The following is a 16,000-nucleotide window of genomic DNA, read 5'->3' as shown; positions in this document are numbered from 1 at the left end:
GGTTAATTTGTTGCCTGTAAGTGGTAAATCAAGTGAACTGCTAGTTGTCCTTCCGGTGAAGGATATTGCAGGAAATGTGAGGACAAAAAGATTATAGTAGCTATTTGGAACTCATGAATGTTAAGAAGATAATATGCAATGTTACCATGCTGACAGACAGTCAGATAAAAAGAGATACAAAGAAAATATTATATATAGATTACACAGATGCAAGCATTTTGCTTCTTTATTGCTGCAAAACTCTGTAGTTATAGAAGTGCTTCATCCCCTGAAAAATATTTTTAGCAATACATTCACTATGGAGTTCTATTGAGGATGCATCAGATTTGCATGCTACAAGTGGTTTAAGCTGTTCAGAGACAGACATCTGGCTTGTAAACGCAAGAGCATGACGAAATACTGCAAGTGCTCCAGAAAAATGCTTGCATGGTAAGGGAAATGACAAAAACAAGAATGTGGATGAAAAGACCAAACTGCCCCAAAGTCTAATTTTAGCAATGTAAGGTTTTATGAAACATAATTACAGTTCTAAGACAAAACAAGATACCAACATGATATGCAGAGAATGGGTGCTGGACATCAAGCAACCTCACTAAACAATGATTACATACATAAAAACGACACATTCGCAGGAAATTTCACAATACACGACATATAAACTATGTGATTCATGATGCACCCATGTCATACATCATATTGTTCAAGTAACCAACTTCTTTATTCAAGACCCCTGTACCCTGGTTTGTTAATGCAGTTATTGGTTTCTTGGATGGAAAATACCTAGTATACAAATCTGCACTTCCCTGCCTTATATTTGCAAGCTGCATGTGTACAGTCACAGTTTGGCACAGTGTGGCATGTTTTGTGAGATATCCAGATGCTGTTACCACCTAAATCTGTGCACAATGCTCCTGCAGCCTGCCATTACCACAAATCCTGGTCTATCCTACATAATACCCGTCACACGGGCACTTTCAAAGTCCTTTGAACCAAAGATCCTTTACTTCAAGGGAGAATGTGCACTGTCACACAGGCACAGCAAAGGAGCCCTACTGGAAGGGGGCTTTGAGTCAAAGGAGTGCGCGTTCGTCCTTTGAAACCTCAAGGGAATACTCCCAAGCCTAGAGGGCGTCTGACAGTAGAAAAAATAATCTATAGATATGGAAGTTCAATTTTTACCTCTTCAGAACGAGCTTATAAGTACTGAATACTGTTACTAAAGTACTAAACACTTTCGGGACACCCGCGATCTCCATCATGAAAGCGCCGGTACAGCAACACCGGCACGGCCTGTCGTCAGCAGCAACCTCGACACAACACGGTTGCCATGTGCGATTTGGTTCTTTGGTTAGTGGCTGCTAGGCATCCCAGTCTCCTTGGCTTTTTTCTGCACATCTTTCCTTGTCACTTTTGTTCTTTAGTTTTTACAGCGTTTACGTGTACCTACCGCTACCTAGCCACAACGAACGAAACAAAGCAGCTGAAGCAAAGGCAACAATGAATAATCGACGCCAATGTGCGGTGTACGAAGCGGTACACATGGTGGCCATCATTACAATAAATACATCTGTTTGTGATAAAGTAATGCCTTTACTACGTGTGCATTTTGTTTTGATGTTTCTATGTATTAGGAAAAATAACTGTTGCTGAAAAAAATGTGACAAATTTATTATAAGACGCATTGGGCCATATTTCTTTATTACTTTCAAGGTGATGGTAGCGCTAAGGATACATTGCGGTTTCTGTTAAAAGCTTCAACGGAGACTACCTGGAGACCATGTAGCACCGACATATATCCGTTGAACTAATGTCTTTGAAAGCTCAATGCTCCTTAACTTCAAAGTACCTTTGGCATGCTCGTGTGACGGGTATAACACTTGCTGCTGAAGGCATTAAAGGCACTCAAAGGTGCCTCAAAGACAGGCTGAGCATTCTGCGCAGGTTAGCGTGTTAGCAAGGCCTGAAACACTTGCAGGACATTGTAAAAGATGTCAACACATGGCAAAATACAACAGCACAACATACTCAGAAAATGTAAGGCTAAAATTGCACGCTGATATATAAGGGCCTTCCCAGACAAACCGATAAATGCAATAGCACACCTTCTATTGAAATCTCGAATATAAAAATTGATTACTTGAAAAAGATGTACGGTACATGCAAAATAGAATGAGTGATGTATGTTATATGTCGCGTATAGTCAAATTTTGCTGCAAATTTGAGCATTTCATGCATGCATATAATCGCACTCATGTACTAAAACAAGTTCATGTGTAGTGCTCATCCTGTGCATTTCATGTGTTTCATCTTATAGTGTAGTAACTATGTTTCCTAATGCCAGTAACCAACTCTCCCAGCTTTCAGCAATAGTATGCAAGATTATTTATTCTTAGAAGTATGATAGCAGGAAGAAACAAGGATAAAGACCTGTCAACAGGACTAGCATCAACTACAAGCTGATTTGGCTCCTGAATGGAAACGAGTATTAGTAACCGTAATCATTATCAATGTTTCAATGAGGGAGTGGGTGAACCCAGAACTTGCACAAATAACTACAGTAGCCACATGGCTGAACATATGAGCCGTGGGTGTTTCCCTATCTTCCAGCACATGGTTAGTTGCAGAGCCCTGAGAGAGCTGAGAGGGAAGTGATTGTGGTTTTCCACATTAGCAAATAAAGATCGACATGCGTCGGAAAATAATCCCCATCTCTCATCGAAAACATGTAATTTTTTATAGAGCACTTATCCTCAATTCATTACACAGATTGCGTTAGGTGACTAATTTGTTTTACTACTGTTCTTAGTGCCCCATACAAGATTAACCTGTTCCATGCCAATTTTATTTTCAGAAAACCACTGAAATTTCTAAAATATTTTTATTAGCTATTCTTTGTGAAGAGTTTTTATTACTGCAATATCAGCAGTTCGTTTAAAATTTTCTGCTGCCTTTTACTAGCTGTTTTTCATGTTTTTAGGTTGCAAACAGACAAGGACGCAGAAACAGTCTACATGAAGCATATTTTTTTAAAGAAAGTCAAGCGTGCTTTTGTTATCCTCCATGAAACATGTTATTGCGGGAAGAAAGGTGCTTAACCGAGGGCCCCTATTTTTATTAGTCATATCATAAGAAGCCAACAAACACTGACACCAAGGACAACATAGGGGAAATTACTTGAGCTTAATAAATGAAACGATAAATTAATGGAAATGAAAGTGGATGAAAAAACAACCTGCCACAGGTGGGGAACGATCCCACAAGCTTCGCATTTCGCATGCAATGCTCTACCAATTGAGCACCGCGGCGCCGTTTACCGATCCACTTTCTTGGGTATTTATGTTTCCTTGTAGAACCCTGGCAGTGTTAGCCAGCATTACCACTCACAGACCTTGGCGGCGGACATGGAACATCCTTTCTGCCGCAGACGTCACGAGAACGTGATCTTTTTTTAGTGAAGGCAACCGGTCAATAAACTCACACATGCTACCTGAAGGCATCAATGTTGCCTGATTCGAGACACTCGTTACGTAATAAATGAGAAGAAAGAGGGTTAACTGAGGGCCCAATTTTTACTAGTAATATCATAAGAAGCCAACAAACACCAAGGACAACATAGGGGAAATTACTTGAGCTTAATAAATGAAATAACGAAATGATAAATTAATCGAAATGAAAGTGGATGAAAAAACAACTTGCCACAGGTGGAGAACGATCCCACAAGTTCACTTTCTTGTTTTGGGGTGGGGGCAAAAACTGAACACATAACTAATCACTGATCTATCATGCAAGTGGTGTTTGCCTATCTCAATAGTCTATATAAAGACAGAAAACTAGGCTCAGGTGTTTTTATCTCTAAAAGAAAAGACAAGCTTTTATACGGCAACCTATCAACTTGAAGCCCACGGTAGTAGTTTTCTATGGCATCTAGCTGTTGAGCACGAGTCAAAAAATTAATGCAAATGTATTAGTGTTCCATGCTTTTAATGCATGGAAAAGAGACACTAAAGGAAATTAATGAGTTAAGTTAGATTAAAGGTTAGCCTTTTGTAATAACAAATTCATCATTTATACCAAGAACAGAGCTTTTATAAGCAAGAAAATTAGAGAACTGGAACATCAAAGGGCACCAACTAATATATCGAACCAAATTCTGTAGTTTTATTTGCCAAAACCACAATATGATTATGAGGCATGAAGTACGAGGGATTCTGGAATAATTTTGACCCCCTTGGTTACTCTACTGTGCATACAGTGCAAAACACACATGCATTTTTGCATTTCACACCTATCAAAATGCAGCTGCCACAGCTACAATTTGATTATCCACCATCAGGCTTGGCAGCGCAACACCAAACAGCCCAACTCAGAGCCCATGCTTGTCAGCAACCTTCTGCAGTGAGTGCATCACTTGGTGCTCATGAGGCAGTACTTCCAGCTGCTTCAGCTGCTTTAAAGTGTGTGCACTGCTGGCTTTTGCTGTTTTACAGCCCTTAAAGCCCAACTACAACAAAAGTTAGGGCTGCATAAAAAAAATGATTCAAACAGTGTAAATACAAAACAGCATTCTAGCAATCTTGATACCGAGACTGAAATGAATGCCACAATTACCAGTAACTGGCAGTGAGGCATGACTCAGATTGCAGGACACCTTAGTGTGGCCTACGAGATAAGGGACCACCTGCAGCTGCCTGCAGTGATAAAAACCTGGAGGCGATGTGGACTCTCGTCATAGCCACTAACCACCAGGTTTATGTGTCGTCTGCTAATACAGTATTAAAAGAATATCAAAAAGAAAATTAGATACCAGCCCCGCAGCTTTGCCAATATCACTAAGTAGTATTTACTACTAATTTATTACCAATATAGCCAAAGTGAAATTTCATTGCATTTGGAATTTAAGCTTTTGCAGTAGGGGTTTTGAGATGTGATAATCGCAATGCTCCTGTGCTTTGTGACATTACATCACTAGATATTTGACAACGCCGTGGTTCTAAGTGTTTTTACATACATCGATATCTTGATTCTTTTATAACCTAACTCTAATATGACACATGAGAATACGGTAGATAACATTTGAAATGTCTTTAATGGGCACGGAAAAGGACTAACCTTTACACATGAGACACGCATGGTGAAAGCATTGTAAGCAAGGCTCCCACGTGTCTTTAAATAATTTTTCACTTTGGTCGGTGTTAGTTCTGTTTTTCCCTTGACTCTTCCTAATCGGACAAGACTTCGTCAGACTCAACTTCATTAACCCATTGACAATATGCTGCATATCTTAGGTAAACATTTGATGCTCACCCTAACGCATGTTTCCTGAAGTTACCAACTAAGAGCAAAGAAAGGTTAGCTACTGTATGAACCAGCCTAAATCCATGTTAAGCCCACAATTGCCCAATGTCCCTTGAATAGGCTCTAAAAATGTGTATTAACACAAGGCGCAATAGATTTTGTGCTCACGTTGGCATGTTCATAACAGCTGGCCTCCCTCACTCTCATCATCGGAATCTCAGAATCCCTACTGCGAAAACTTCAGGAGTGGAAAGCAGCAAAGGTAACAGTGCGCAGTTTGAAGCAGCCAGAGGCACTGCCTCATGAGCACAGCAGTTGCACTCACTGAAGAAGGTTAATGACAAATATGGGGCCCCATTCGTGCTGCTGGTTCCGAAGAAGCCATCTAAGCTTTTTTCCAACGCTTGAGTGTAAAAATACAGCTGCTTTTAACAAAAGGCATGCAACACCGTTCATGAATTGTGCCATTGGAATGGTTTACCAAATAACCTCTTACTTCTGGTAAGCTCTACACAAGCCAAATTGGACGCTGCACTGATGAAAGGGCAAGAGAACATTTGCAGAATATAAAAACAAAATAAGACCAATGTAGGTGAGCATTGTAACACATGCACTTGTCATCCACAACTTGAAATATATTCTTGGCAGAAGTAGAAACATGAATTCACAACTGATATCAGAAGCTCTTTTAATATCAAAGAATGACTGTGTAATTATTCTTTTTTTTTCTATTTCTCACAAGTAAGTGTATGAATGTTTTTTGCTTTCGGTTTACACAGGTTGCTACACCGCAATTTGTTTGACCCTGTTCCCTTCTTTGCAATCTTTCCTCCCTCCCCCTCTTTTATGAACTTCCAGAGAGATTATATGAATAGTTCCTGCTTTCTTAGAAAACATGGCACACACGCGGTGGATGTGGAACATCCTTTCTGCTGCAGGCATCACAAGTACGTGATCTTTTTGGGTGAAGGCAACGGGTCAATAAAGCCCCACATGCCAACTGAAGGCATCAATGTTGCCGGAATCGAGACCCTTGTTATGTAATGAACGAGAAGAAAGCAGGTTAACCGAGGGGCCCGATTTTTATTAATCATAAGACGCCAACAAAGGCACCAAGGACAACACAGGGAAAATTACTTGTACTTACTAATTGAAATAAAGAAATTATAACTTAATGGAACTGAAAGTGGATGAAGAAACAGCTTCCCGCAGGTGGGGAACGATTCCACATCTACGCATTACGTGTGTGATGCTCTACCGATTGAGCTAACACAGCACCGTCTTCCCATCTATTTTCTGGGGTATTTATGTTACTACTAGAACTAACCCTGGGATTGTTAGCCAGTGCCACCACTCACAAACCTTGGCGATATGTAGAGCATCCTTTCTGTCGCAGGCATCACGAGTATGTGATCTTTTTGGGTGAAGGCAACTGGTCAATAAACCCACACGTAGTACCTGAAGGCACCAATGTTGCCAGATTCGAGACCCTCGTTATGTAATGAACGAGAAGGGGGTTAACCAAGGGGCCCGATTTTTTACTGCTGGTGTAGTACACACTTTCCTGCGTTTAGGGTGATGCCAGCTTCTTGCAGGTGCTGAAGTACTTTGTGCAGTCGTGCATCATGTTCTGCCTTCGCGCGGCCAAACACTATTATGTCGTCTTGCAGACATGCTTGGCCGTCCAGGCCTTCTAGTAGTCTTAGCATTTCCCTGTGGAAAAATTCAGTTGCTGTGGAAATTCTGAAGGACAATCGGAGGAACTTAAAATGGCCAATTGGCGTCAGGAAAGTGTTGTACCTCTGGGACTCGGGTAACCAGTAACCAATATCCGGCTATAGCATCAAGTTTGCTAAACCAGGCAGCTCCGGTGAGTTTGGCCAGGCAATCATTGATGGTGGGCACTAAGACTCATTCTCACAGAGTGTTCTATTTTAACCCTCCAAAGTTACTGCAGATTTGAAGCTCGCCTCCTTTATTTTTAGCCACTACCATAGCTGCATGCCACTCTGTGGTTTCTTCGACCTTTATGATGACACCCAGGCTCTTCGTTCTCTCCAACTCACATTTGGACACTCGGCAACATGGGCAGAGGTACTCGCCCCGAGTACATAATAGCACACCGCTTGGCATCAGGGAGTAGCGATATATTGTAATCGGTCCTGAGAAGGTAGGCCCAGGTCTGTAGCCAGGTAGAGGTAGTGGCATAAAATGTTGGCTGGGTCGCTGACCTTGCCTTTTGACTCCGCTACTTCTAGGAGACTTCGTTGGACATTGAAGGATTTGATTGCGGGGGGACGTCAAAAAGTGCGTCATGCAGCTTGTCTATTACATAAATTTGTTCTTAACACAACCAGCCATTTCAGCACACGGTAGCAGTCTAACCGTTGCTTTTTTTGGTCCTGCCGGGTCCGAGCAGCTGTTCTTTTGCTTGCTTAAGGTTTCCCGTGACTTGTTCGTCGTAGAGGCTTGTTGGCATGGCAGTCACATCTGCACCAGTGTCTACCTTGAAGCCATTGACCATCACATTGATTTTTCATGCCCCAGGATCCTGTTGGTCAGTTAATTGTCCAAGTAAACCTCTTCCAAAACAGCTTGGTATGTGCATTTTGTTCTGCTTTTTGGAAGCGGAAAAGCATATGGCAGCTGTGTTCCTTTTTACTGCAGGCACTGCATGTTTTGCCATTCGCTGTGCACATAGTGTGTGATGGTGAACCATAGGTGTCTTCTTGAGCCATACCACTTGCATGTCAGCGCAGTTTGGTCACGCTGGTTTTTACGAGAATTATTTGACTTTCCTTTGCTCTTCAAGAAGCTGTGCATGGTGTCTACAGCTTCAAGTGATTGTAGCTGTGGCCGTAGGTCCTTTTGCTGCTGTTTGATTGTTGCCATGTTGCGAGCAGCGTTGACAGCGGCTTCCAGAGTAAGCTCAGCATTAAGTTGCAGCTTCTCACTTACCTACGTGTCTGTGGGACCGACCACGAGTCTATCACAGATCAGTTCCTCTTTCAGGGCGCTGTACTCAGAGGCTTCAGCTAGCCTGAAGAGTTCGGTGATGAACATATCGGCTGTCTCAAGACGTCTTGCTTCTGGCTGTTGAACTTTGCACACTCGTATATCATGTTCATCCGTGTCAGGAAATTTTTTATGAACAGTTGCATTACTGTGTTGTAGTCGAGTTTCTCAGCATCACAGAGCCTGAGCAAGGCTAGGACGTCTTTGGCTTCACGACCCATGGCATAAATGAGTGTGTTCACCTGCGTCTCGTCGTCGTCTTTAGTCTGCAGATAGCTCTATAGCACTCCCTTCTCGTGAGCCACCGTTTCTACTCCTCGGGCTGCCGAAAATCAAGTTTTTCCGGCAGTTTGACGACGAACGAGTTTAGTGGAGCTGCGTGCTGGGCTGTGGACATTGTAGGTGAAGCCATGGGTAGCAAAGTTTCGTATTCACCGCAGTGCGCTGTAGGTGTAGACTTCTACTTGCGTGGTGCATTTCTTACAGCGTTGTCGAGTATCCCACCGTTGCCTCCATGTCATGGTCGGGTGACGAGCATACGTGATTGACAAAATGTAAGTGTTAACTGGTACTGTTTACTAGGTTGTGTATGCAAAACAAGCACGGCTACATGCTGGCTCGGCTTACACGGTCTGGTCCGCTCTCCCAGAGGCGTTGCTCCGCATCTTACATGACCGTGTACATAGCGCCATCTCGTTGCGGTAGCTCGCATGACACGGTGCACCAGTGTAACTCAATGGACAGCAACTTCAAAAAAAGTATATTTCGGAAGGCTGCCCAAGTTTAAACAACTCTCAGTTAACGTTAAGGCGATTTGCCCTCTTATTAACATGCACATATACGCCACCAGACCATAACCTCTTTGCTACATTATAGCACAGTTTCGGTCCGAATTAAAACACTGATATAACACAGCGGAAAAGTTACGAATAAGTGCCATAAATATGAAGAATATTAGAAGGGCATACACTATCATTCTTGCTAACTGCTCATTTGTTGAAATTCTGGCAGTCTTCTGCATTATAATTTTTAAACGTGCTGCCCATTGAGGTATGATAATGCATTGCGGTGAAATTTGATAGATGGCCCCAGAGCCAATTCAACATTTCAGTTTCAACCACAGCTAGTTACCCCTATGCTTTTCTTGGCTTCATTGCCTGCTGGCTTTATATGGTCGTGATTTTAAAAAAATGAAGCCCGTTTTCCTTCTCATTCATTCATGCGAGGGTTTGAAACCTCATAGCTTTGATGCCTTTAGGTAGCATGCATGGGTTTATTAGCCACATGCCTGCTCTCTTCAGTTCAGGTGTTATGCGACACCATCGTGCAAAAAAAGATGTTCCACATCTGCCCACCATGGCTCTAAATGGCGCTGGCTAACACTCCCAGGGCATAAATACCATAAATACCCAAGTTAGCACAATTGGTAGTGCATTGCGTGTGCACTGCAAAGGTTGCGGGTTCAGTCACCACCAGAGACAAGGTCCTTTCGTCTGCTTTCATGACTTTCTTTCAATATATTCTACATTTCAATTTCAACCACAGCTAATTACACCAACGCTTTTCTTGGCTTAATTGCCTGCGACCTTTATATAATCAGCAAAAATAAGGTTACAAGAAAATTAAAATAAATAAGTGGAGGACAGGGTCATCGGTGTTCAAAGAAGCACCTTCCTTTTTCTATCGTTAACCAACATGTGCGCCCAATAGGTAACTCCTCTACCTGCATATCGAATGACAATGCAAGAGATGCAGCTGGAACCCACAGTCAAATATATGTACAGCATACCAATGCATCTCTCCTCCGAAGGTAGTGAAGAGCACAGGTGCCTGTAGAGTTACGTGCCACGGTTCTTCTTGCCAACCCATGGAAAGGAGCATAAGTGATGCTGTAGAGCTTGCTCCTTCAAGCAGTGTTCAGGTATCCATTCATAATCCTGCATGTAGTGTCCAACGTATTGTAGATATCAAGACAGCTTCAGTCCTGCAGCAAATAAAGTGATCAGTTCTAACCAAAATGTTGAGATGTAGGCACTTTGGCAGGCGGATGTTAAATGTTGAAGTTTCTGGGATGCCAGTGATAATTTCATTAAACATTATATGTGCCACTCATACAGGGATGGAAGCAGTCAAAGAAGTTTTGGAGCAGCTCTGGGAGGTGGCAAATTTGACACACTGGAGCATGAATTGCCCGTTTTCGAGCAGTAAATACATGTTTACATGAGTAGCTTGGTAAAGGTCAATGAGTGAAATACAGGTATATGAAGAAAAGGTGTTCCTTATTTTACTTTACAGAGCACTATTTGATTATGGCAGATCAGTTCTGTGGAAGCCTGCAAGGCAAGTAAAATTCATGACAGGAAAAATTTTCACCCACCCTACTTTAGCATGAAGCTACGAAGGAGACATGTACAGGTTTCTCGGAAACCACCATTAAATTACATACTGGATGTGACAACTAACTGTGGCCAAGAAAAAAATTAATGAGTGCTTTCCGTGAACATCACCAACTCTATGTTGATAGGTTTATGTTTGTGCTACTCAAGTTTTTTTTTTCCATTGTGAACAAGCAATTAATATGTACTTGTAATGAATGTTTATTTCCTTACTTATCGAATATGGTGCCAATGCAAAGGTTGTGGAATACACCGAGAAATGACCGATAACAGCGTTACAACGACCTAGTTCATGTGTGGTCTTTTTTTTTTTTCGACAAAAAGAAACAAACAAACAAGCGAATTTTTCTTTAGAAATTCACGTGACAATGCGCTCCGCATCAGTAATATAAGTGGTCTCAGACAGAAACAGTGTCATCAGTGCACTGCATATATTATGAATGTGCAAACCTGGGGCACAGTCTTGTAAAGGTTCGCAAAGCGAACTGTTACCAAGATCGCGCTACTTCGCATTTGGTAGGGACTGTACTTGCACGCCAAAAACTGCTGACATGTCAAGAAAAAACTGCAGCTGCTCTTTCCCAGTGCCCCTATTTGACAAAGTTTTTGTAAAGATTGATGCAATAGTGCGCAGAAGCATTGTCATGGTAAGGGCAGTTTATTTTCACCTTTTATTTATTTCACGGGCTTTCATTCTCGTGCCTTCACAAATCCTAGGCTGTCTTAAATGCTGTTACCGGTCATTTGTAACCATCATACAAAGCTTTTCACTGACATCTCATCGATTAGGTAAATCAAGACACTCATCAGATACAGTGAACACCATTCGAGTAGTGCACTCTGGTAATTTTTCATTCTTGGCAACCTGCAGTTGAGATAGCAGAATATCGCAGAATAAATGTGAAGTGACGTAGTGGTCATTGCATGTTTGCGAGTATTTGATATGTGTTTTGACACACTGGTTGGAAAAAAGACATGAACGGGCATGTTAATTGCACTTGCACTGTATACAAGTTTCCCTTGTTGTGCAAGGGCGTCTACATTAGACAGACGGGAAGGGGTATCAATGATTCATAATAAGGTTCGTTACAGCGCAACCTAAGACAAGGACAACAGAAGGTACAAAATGACGACACGGCGCTGTTTTGTACCTTCTGTTGTCCTTGTCTTAGGTTGCGCTGTAACAAACCCTAGTATGAATCCCAACCAACTGGCCCAACTTGCCGTTCTGATACAGTATCAACGATTGCTTGGGCGAGCATAGTTACAACCTTCATAAAAGTTAACGAAGTAGGCCCCTTGCCATGCATTGCAAGACTTGTGGATGCAAACTAGTTTTTTTAAAGAATGTGTCATCATAGGATGCAGTAACATTCAACTGATGCGCGAGATTACTGATCAGGCTAATGCCATTGCCAAATACGTTAGGGTGTGCGTGAGTACACCCTCCTTATCTTTATCAGGCAAGGAACTTTACTTTCTAAGTTGGTCGGCACGTTTTCAGTGAACTGCAGCCGTCTGCTTCTTGTAAGGTTGTTGTTTCAGTTGTTTTTCTCATGTGTGCTATGAGCGGCGCATATAATGTGCAGTAGGGTCGTGGAATAAGACCAGTTAGAAGTTAGTGCTCATCCTGTCACCTGTACTTTTTCTTCCATACTCAAACTGAGTTATGCTAAAGCAAGACAAGAATCCATTCAGTCAGTTTGTGCCTTCGAACCAGTTCACCTCCACAGTGCACAATGATGCTATTATAAAGGGACATTGAAAATATTGTTTATTTTCTTTGAATAAATAAAGTTTAGTATGAAGTTTCACACTGCATTTTGCAAGTTTTAATTACCCTAGTATAAATTTGTATTCTAGAATGTGAAGGATCAAAACAAGCATTTCCAACCTTACACATTTCCAATGACATCTAATCACTACAACTTAGAGGAAAGGCGCTACGATCTCAAACAGTCGCAACTTCTATCCGCGGTTGTTGTATATAAAGGCATTACGCACCGAGAGAATATGGTCAAATCTTAAAGCTAAAACTACGGTAAAGGCTTGTACCAACACGCTTAAACAAGGGAGAACATTTCAAAACACATAGTGCGGAGGTAAAAAAATACATCATGGAGTTTTACCTGCCAAAACTACAATCTGATTTATGAGGCACGCCATAGTGGGGGGACTATAGTGGGGGGACGCCATAGTGGGGGGATTTTGACCACCTGAGGTTCTTTAACGTGCACCTAAATCAAAGTACACGGGTGTTTCCGCATTCTGCCCCTATCAAAATGCGGCCGCCGTGGCCGGGAATCGATCCCACGACCTCGTGCTTAGCAGCCCAACACCATAACCCCTAAGCAACCACGGTGGGTACAGTGCACAGCTGTGAAAATTTTTCCTATACCAGAAATAAGTTTTTGGCCAGGGGCTCAAGAACCGGGGGAATCGCGCCCTGTCTGGCGCTGTTCACAGTGCCACCTCAGCCAACTGGGACATTTGCACGCGAGAACGAGAGCACCAAGTCCGGCCATGGCTGGTAAACCCATATGACGATACATTACCAAAATATACAGTAACTAAAACAAAAGGACGCGTACAAACGAGATGTGTCCTTTTTATTCAACTGACATATTATGTTCGCGCCTTCTCCCCCTTGTACGATATAGAGGTTACACAGTTCTGCTTATTCTAATAAAATTCGTCTTACATCATGCATGCGCACTGAGCACATCAATACGTTCTGGATATCGCAGAAGCCGTTGTTCACGGCGTGAGACTCACGATAGCGAAGTCAAATGCGATCCTTCTAGAAATAAAGAAATTGTTTGCCTGCGACAAACTTTGCAAACAAGAAATAAAATACGAGCTTACCAAAATGCTTCGTCCAGGTTGGTGGCGGCACGCAGTTCGTTGGCGTTCACCGTTGCGCATTACGCTGTATTGTTAATCACGCCGCCCTCGCTTGTAGGCGTGAGAAGAGCATCAAAGTATTATTCTTTTCTGTCAAATACTGCTGCTTTGTAAGTACAAATAGAAAATTTTGAGTTGTCAAGCCTACCCCAGCATACTGGCACATAACCGCTTCCCGCGCTCAAATCTCGCTGTGGATTCGAATTCGCGCTGCGTGCATTTCGATGAGCTGTTGGGGCGCCACCTAGAAGAGTTTGAATATGGACAAAACGAAACAAAGTTCTAACATATGTCCATCTAGATTATTTTATATTTATTTATTTAAGATATAAGGCACATGCTGTTTAGAAAATACTCACGGCAAACAATGTTTTAGTTTAGTTTCTTTGGCCCCTCGGCCCCTTCGATTTATGTCCATTGTCAGCTGGCCTGCGGCCTTTAAACGATATTCCTTACATATTGTGGCTCAATGTCGAGGACATTAAATCTGGTTGAATGGGGTTTAAATGGAGGGACAATATTTCGTTTTGTAGAGTATTGCTGCTGGGGATAAAGCGAGAAATAGGCTGCTTCTCGTCGGCAAAAGGAGCCGGACGAGCAAGTCACGAAATGCAAGAAAACGAACGGCTTGCATGATTACTAGTACAGCCTCGCTTGGTTGACCAGTGAGAAACAGCATAATTAACAACCTAACAAATACAATGGACAGCCGCCAAATCGTTGGTCAATTAGACATGTTAATGATGAGTCAGAGTGGTTGTTATTTCGTGTTTGTCCGTTTGTAAACGTGTTGTGCAAAGCTTCGTTTATTCGATGTTGTGCCCCATTTCCACCAGAAAAAGAAAGAAAGAAAAGCGGCGTCTTTCTGTTGACGCGGCACGCGCAAGTGAAACGGATTTACGGGCAAGCCACGCGTGTCACGTTCACACATATATCGCTCAATAAAGCATTCCGGCGGTATCGATCGACATACCGGCCGCACCACTGGTGGTAACGGCTATAGTGGTACCGGTGGTAATAAGGGGAGCCGAAAGGACCTAGAACCTCAGGGCACTACAAGAATATATTTCATGGTTTCACACCTGCTTACTGCAAAAGTGTACAAAGTACATGCATGGTATAGCACTGTACTCGTAATGCAAAAATAAACGAATTAAAATTAATTTGTAAACTAAGAAACCAAGGTGAACCTTCAATAATTCACGAACAGGTAGGTTCACACTCAACTGACTCATGAAACAGTATGCTAGCTGTGCCAAGAATCTTAATTAGTCGAGCAATTAAGGGTGGTGACTGTCATGTGCAATGCCTTGGGGAAATGCATGCAGAAGTAGGACAATAGCTGTTGCTCTGTCTTTGCTCATGCCCTATCAACTGATTAATCACTTATTTATTTATTTATTTTGATTTTCACATACTGTAGTCCAATTGGGCTATCGCAGGAGTGGGTTTGTACATTGCATATAACAAAATATTTTTCTGCACAAATCAACTTCAATGCCTTAAAAAACATGATAACTTCAAAATAAAAGATACAATCAGTATAATAAACGCAGCATGAATCAAGTAAATACAAAGATTTTTCTAATTTACCTAGTTTCACCTGGGAGTAAGTTCCATTTTTCAATTGTATGAGGAAAGCTATACTTAAACAGGTTAGTATGCAGTTGAAATGATGCAAGGTTAAGTTTGTGGCTATTCCTAGTAGGTTTCAAATTATCAGGAGACAGATAGTTGTTCTTTAATGAGTAGTGTGGGGTGTTATTTGAATTATGCAACAATTTAAGGCATTCATAATCACGCCGCTTGGACAGAGGTAGTAAACCGATTTGTTGTTTATTTAATTCATTATTCCAAAAATTGGAGAGTTGGAATTTCCCCTCACAAGGCACTATTGGCAATAAAATCACCTACAGTGCTTGTCGAATGGGTGCTGCAGTGCTACAGTTGACCTGCAAAGACGAGGCCGAACCCCTGCTTAGAAAATGGAAGAGAGGCCGAACTCTCTCGAGCCCTGGCTAACTTTGAGCACTGACTGTGTTGAGCGGTATACTATATATTGTACTACCACACAGTACAATGATCTATATTAATGATTAATACAGTAATAATATGTATATAATAATAATAATAATAATAATAATAATAATAATAATAATAATAATAATAATGATTCAGATCTGCTACCATATCTGCATCTCCTTCCTTCATGCTACAGAAAATGTCTATGGAATTCTTGCTGTCAAATCAATAAATATATACTTCAGAGCATTGTTGCGTTGTCGTGACAGTGTAGAATAAGGCACTGGAAACATCACTTCACAGCATTAAATCTTTATCGGTCAAACCTGTGCTCAGAAAAACATGTGGCACTCAAAGCACAACAACCC

This window comes from Dermacentor andersoni, chromosome 9 (assembly GCF_023375885.2).
Source record: "Dermacentor andersoni chromosome 9, qqDerAnde1_hic_scaffold, whole genome shotgun sequence".
Classification (NCBI taxonomy): domain Eukaryota; kingdom Metazoa; phylum Arthropoda; class Arachnida; order Ixodida; family Ixodidae; genus Dermacentor; species Dermacentor andersoni.
Note: the sequence above shows the minus strand (reverse complement) of the source record.